At 42.2% G+C, this 6,000-nt stretch overlaps 1 long non-coding RNA gene across 1 annotated transcript; it reads right to left on the bottom strand.

Moving 5' to 3' along the window:
• Window positions 1-1,353: 1,353 nt before the first annotated feature.
• Window positions 1,354-1,788, bottom strand: LOC114429746 (uncharacterized). The gene is made up of 3 exons (XR_003669910.1): window positions 1,746-1,788; window positions 1,512-1,661; window positions 1,354-1,390 (listed from the first exon to the last, which is right to left on the bottom strand). It is a non-coding gene; the product is annotated as an uncharacterized LOC114429746 (long non-coding RNA).
• Window positions 1,789-6,000: the final 4,212 nt, after the last annotated feature.

The raw sequence follows: 6,000 nt of genomic DNA, 5'->3' as shown, positions 1-6,000 counted from the left end.
AAAACTTCTGAATTCACAACAAACCTTGTGGATGTGTTTATAATGATGCCCTGCCTCATCTGCTACATCAGTGTTTCCCTGTTCATATAATGCTCCACTGTGTCCTGACGTCCATCACATGTGTTTTATTCTTGCTGATAAGAATAGGAGCAGGTGGCTGTGTGCACTGGCTAGGCGAGGCTGAAGCTAACAGGCTAACAGGAGCTAACCTGGCCTTTTACAATATGGGTTTTGTGAACATTTGTGAAATGTTCACTTTTCATGGACACAGAGCTGGATCAGTGTCCATGATGGCCACTACAAAGACTGAAAAACTGTTATCACACAATTTATTTGATCACAATTTGACCAAATTCAACCAAAAACACCGAAGAGCAGAAGCCACCTTAAAGTTCTGCACAGGCTGTGTTCAAGTCAGAATAATCAGCAGTGTGAGGTACGTGCAAAAATCCAAACCAGGACCCTGGGAATCTGAGGAGGAGGAGACTAGCTCCTAGCTACATATAGGCTGACAGCTACAGTCGTTTTGGGAAGTTGGTCAAACTTTCTATATTTCTGCATAAATATGACCCGAAACACGATCAATGCTGAATTCTGCAGGCCGACAAAACATAGCTGAGCTAAAACAGAAAAATGCATAAACCGCTAGCGATTAGCACAATGCTAATTTGCATTGAAAAACCCATAAGGTCGCTAGCGCTATTAGCGTCACACTTTTAACCCGTTTTCTTAAACTTAAATAACTTAAAGTGCCTCCTATGAGCGCATGACGTAAGGTAAGGGCTTATGAAACATAATACTTACAGACAGATATTCTCAGACGACTAAAAAACATGTAGCAGGATGAAAAAACAGCAGAAACTTTCCACTTGGCTCTGGAACCATTATGCTACTACGGAAGCCTCGTAGGACAATCTCAACTCAAACATAGAATTTTGGCTGACTATAGGGGGCAGCACAATAATATTTACATACAGTGTATGAATCTATCATTTATTTAAATGTTTTATTACTGAAATGTCTTTCCATACTTTGTTTCAGTGGGCTGCCTTTCTAGTACAGTGAGGCAGATGTTTAAGTCATATTTATGCAGACATATAGAAGATTTTAAATGATTCATACACTTTGAAGCAGCACTGTAAATATGCATTACTCTGTGCTACAGATGCTCCAAACCATCAACCACCTGCAGAGCAAACAGACACATACAACCCCAAGGGTCAGCAGAGCTCATCACAGCATGGAGACACTTCCAGAGTGATTCTTAACCTTTGATCATCAGATGGCTGATCAGCTTGGAAATTAAAGGGCTCAATCATCGACCGATCACTTTTCATGGACACACAGCTGGGTCCCAGGTCCAGCAGAGTCTGCTCTCACATCCTGGATCCTGATAGAATCACAAACACTGACTCTGAGCTTCTTCTGGAAAAATGATGCTGAACATCATGTTACACTTTAAATGTTTAATAATGATGGAAACAAACTGCAGCTGTGACATTAACTCTGACCTTTGACCCTCAGATGGATCAACAGCTTTGAAATCAGGGGGCCGATCCTTTGACAAATCACTCTTCATGGACACACAGCTGGCAGGTCCAGGTCCAGGTCCAGGTCCAGGTCCAGGTCCAGCAGAGTGTGCAGTGTGCTGCTGCTTTGTTCTTGAACACACAGATGTGTGAATAATGTGAGTGTGAGCTCTGACATGGAGAAGAGTCAGGACAGTCAGAGACCGGTCCTCTTACCTCTGAGCTTTGGTCCGGCTCTCATGGTCCCCACACAGAGGGCTTTTAGAGGGAGGGACTCCCTCCTCTCTGTCCTCACACTGACTCATAGCAGAGCTCACAACCTTCACATAAACACAGCAACATGACACAGAAACACCAGTCAGCATGTTGTTATTGATCCTTCATGTAGATGCTAACAGGCTAATCATGCTGTTAGCTTAGCATCAGAGCCTCAGACCAGGTTTGGTTCTCAGGCTTTTATTTTGGTGAGTCTGTAAACACACCAACATCTCTGTGCTGTTATTATTGATGTCACATGCTGTAAGTGGAACAGTGCACACACACATTCAGTGTTTGCTTCAGAATTCTGTCACTTCTCTCCATGTGTGAACATGTGAATAAATGAACAATGTGTTCATGTGTGTTTCTGTCACAGTGTGAACAGACTGAGTGAAGCACTGAGACCTTCCTCTGTAACAGTCTGTGGAGCTGTTTTCTATAGAAAGGACAAACACATGAGCAGCTACTGTCTGAGCTCTGAGGACTGACAAACTTCTCCTCATGGCAAATATTAGATTTACATATTTATGAACCCTTGAAGAGAAAATGTTTCTTCTGATGAGTTTCAATCATCGATATGAATTCATGAAAAATAAAACATGACAAATTGATGCATTTATAAATGTTTTAGTTTAGTAATAAGAATCATCTGAACTCAATTCAACCAGATGCACCTGAACGCACCATGAACTTTAAACCACCAAACTTACGTAACGTGGCGCGCGGCTGTTGCGCAGCACAGGCGCGTCAAACCGGAAACAGACTGATCTGATAAAGTCAGAATAAAGCGACCTTTTCCTCCGCTTGAAGCTTTAAACGAGTCGATCTGAGTTTCAGAGCAAATGAAGCTGCTGACTTTACAGAGAGAACGATCAACAGAGACGCTTGTTGTTGGTTCCGCGTTTCAGGGACTTACTACAATAAAGATCCATCAGTTACAGGCAGCAAAGTCAATGAGGTGATCACACTGATGATTGATCAGATATCGACAGACTCACCTGCTGAATCAGTCCTGACTTCCAGAAGTTTCCACCTTCGTGTGTGGAGCTGCTGGTTCTGCTGCAGTCTGTCTGACAGGAGCTCAAAAACGAAAGTAAGTCCACAGAAGCCACGCCTTTAAACCAGGACACGTCTCCAGCAGGGGGCGCCCTCACACTGGAAACATGAAGCTGATTTTTACAGCAGCCTCCCTGTTGTTGCTCTGTCAGTGTCTGTTTACATGATAACAGCTGTGACACAAACAGAACAGTGATGGACTTTATTCAACCTGCTCAGCGAGAGAAGCAGCGAGCAGCTCTGATAGAAGTCTGTCTGCACCATCATCAGGGTCTGATGCTGCTGCAACAGCCGGACTCTGGGACAAAGTGACGTCACAGATGTCGGTTTGTCCTCTGAGTCTCTGAAGCAACATGCGGCTCAGCTGGGAAACAGCTTCTGATGGAGCTCTGATAGTCTGACTTCATCTCTGAGAGGAAGAAGAGGGAGAAGCCGCTGCGCAGCGCGCGGACTCTCTCCAGCAGCAAAGTGCAGAGATCATCAGAGCTCCACATGAGCTGAACATGAAGAGACACAGTTCCGCTAGCAGCTCCTTCACTGTCGGCCTGCAGCGCTGCTCCCACACTCATCTGGACTCTTTCATCCACACACAGAAAACACGAGCGGAACATTCAGCCTGCAGAGGAGCTGCCTTGGATTGAGTCTCCGCGGTTCTCATGGTGTGTTCAAGGACCGCCTCCTATGGCGCCAAATCGGGGTCATAAGTTTTGTTCACCTGAAAAAATAAAATTCATTCAAACACTAAAATTTGAAACTGAACTGAATGTTTTGATGTGATTTGGCTCCATACATATACTTGTAGAGTTTTCCTTTCAGCTTCGGTTGTTGGTTTAAGTTTCTCCTCATGTACTCAGAAGGACTACACATACATACACAGAGTGAGTATGACTGACATTTACATTTGCTACAATAATTCTTAGTTTTGATCTAATCAACATTAAGTGATTCCTACCTTCTTAGTGGTCCTCTCTGTGTCTGCATACTCCAACAGCATGGCATCATGCATCTTCTGGTACATGCTGACACTCGTCTAGTCTCTACATTTCTTCCTTTGGTCCCACTGACTCTTCTCCATTACCCTCTGTGTCCGATCATCCTGCAAGTTCTGCAATTGAAAATGAAATTGCATCTCTATCAGCGTTCTGAATTTCAGAATTCAATTCAGAGAAATTATTTTTTTACCACACATCAGTGAGAATGTGATTCTTTAAACGTCTTTTTCTCTTTTTCTTCCAAATGAGAATAATTACATCTGAAACACTATAAATCCAATACAGACACTATCATTACGCATACATTAACTTCTTGTTGAATAATTAGCAATATTTTTATTTCAAAGTAATCAAATAACACAAAGTTGAGGTAAATGCAGTTATCATTTACTTCACAGGGTAACATTGTTGCATTTAATAGTCAACAGCGGCGGCGCATCGTTCTGCTCTGAACATCTTGCGAGCAACACTAAAAATCCTCTCAACAGCTGCAGAGGAAGCAGGTATGGCCAGATATTTACATGCACATACAGCAAGGTTTGGGAAACTGTTTTGGTTTTCTTTCCAGAACAATAAAGGATCTGAAATGAAATGTCTGAAATGTTTGTTCCACCATTTTGAAGACTTGGATTAAATTACGCATTCTGGGAAATTTTTTTTACATTTTTTTTTAATTTTAGGTATATTTATTATATATATATATATATATATATATATATATATATATATTATTATTTTAGTAATCCCAGAGCGAAATTGTTTAAGGCCCCTAAACAAAAGACAGGTCCTCTGGCCAGTAGGTGGCGCAGTGTCTGTAGCATTTCAGCATATCAATCTGTGCAGAGTCAAATGTTCAGCATGACTGTAAGGTTTCATCCACATAGGATGAAGAATGAGGGAGATACAGCCACAGAAACCCTGTGGGGGTCTCAGCAGGGGTTAATTGTCTAGTTGTTGAATCTAGAATCTAGAATCTTCTAATACGTCAGACAAAAGACATTTCCTGGGACACATCAGCTGAGTGTGTGTTTGTGCAGTGAAATACACTTGTTGTGAGGACTTGAATCTGACAGAGCAGCAGTGTATGTGGACTGTCCTGCTGGCACTCTGTCCTTCTACAGACTCTCCTCTGACACACTGATCCACCTCCACACCTTCAGCACCACATTCACTCAGCCTCTACATGCTGGGTTCTTGTTGGGTTCTGGTTCCTCAGTGAGTCTGTGCTGTGTGTAGAAGCAGAGTGTGTGGAAGTGACAGCAGCTTCAACTTTGTGCTTTAAATGTTGATGATGTTTCACTTTCATTTGAATCACTGACTGTGATTTCAGGTCAGAACATGTTTTTATCTTAGAAGCAGTGAAATGAAGAATGTGAAGCTGAATTTATGATCATGAACTTTGACATGTCCTCACAAATGAAACCCTTATTTCAGGATCGATCGCAGTTCAGGATCGTTGACGAGGGAGAAACGTGCGATCTCAAGGATGGAAAAAATGTGCAGTGGGTGCAGGAAGTATTCAGACCCCCTTAAATGTTATATTGCAGCGATTTGCTAAAATCATTGAAGTTCGTTTTTCCTCATTAATGTCCACACAGCACCCCATACTGACAGAAACACACAGAGTTGTTGACATGTTTGCAGATGTATTAAAAAGACAAAGTGAAATATGACATGGTCCTAAGTAGGGATGGGACTGTTCAGGAAAAAAATCAGAACCGTTCGGTAAATGTGTTTTGGTTCGGGGCGTGTGTTTTGTTCGGTTCTGTACATGCGCAGCAAGTAATGTCAAGTCCAGTCCAGTCCAACCGCCAGCTAAATACCTAAAAGAGAAGAAGAAGCAGCAGCAAGTAATGCAGGGGGGCGTGTTTCCACTGTCACACTGAGAGGCACTCTGGACTCTGACTCCAGCAATCTGAGTTCAAATCTCAGTGGAACCTTTTGTTTGGACAGTAATCCTGGTGTCCTATCTACACAGATCAGTCTATGGAGAAGTCCACAGTCTGTTCATGGTCCAGCTGTAGTCATTAATTACTGAAATAAATCAACCTTTTCATGATATTCTACTTTCAAGTGTTTATTTCTTTTAGTTTTGATGGTTATAACTGACAACCAATGAAAACCCACATTCAGTATGTCAGGAAATGAGAATATGTGAAAAGGTT

The sequence above is a fragment of the Parambassis ranga genome, unplaced genomic scaffold, assembly GCF_900634625.1.
Source record: "Parambassis ranga unplaced genomic scaffold, fParRan2.1 scaffold_21_arrow_ctg1, whole genome shotgun sequence".
In the NCBI taxonomy this organism is placed as follows: domain Eukaryota; kingdom Metazoa; phylum Chordata; class Actinopteri; family Ambassidae; genus Parambassis; species Parambassis ranga.
This window is presented reverse-complemented; position numbering and strand designations above follow the sequence as displayed.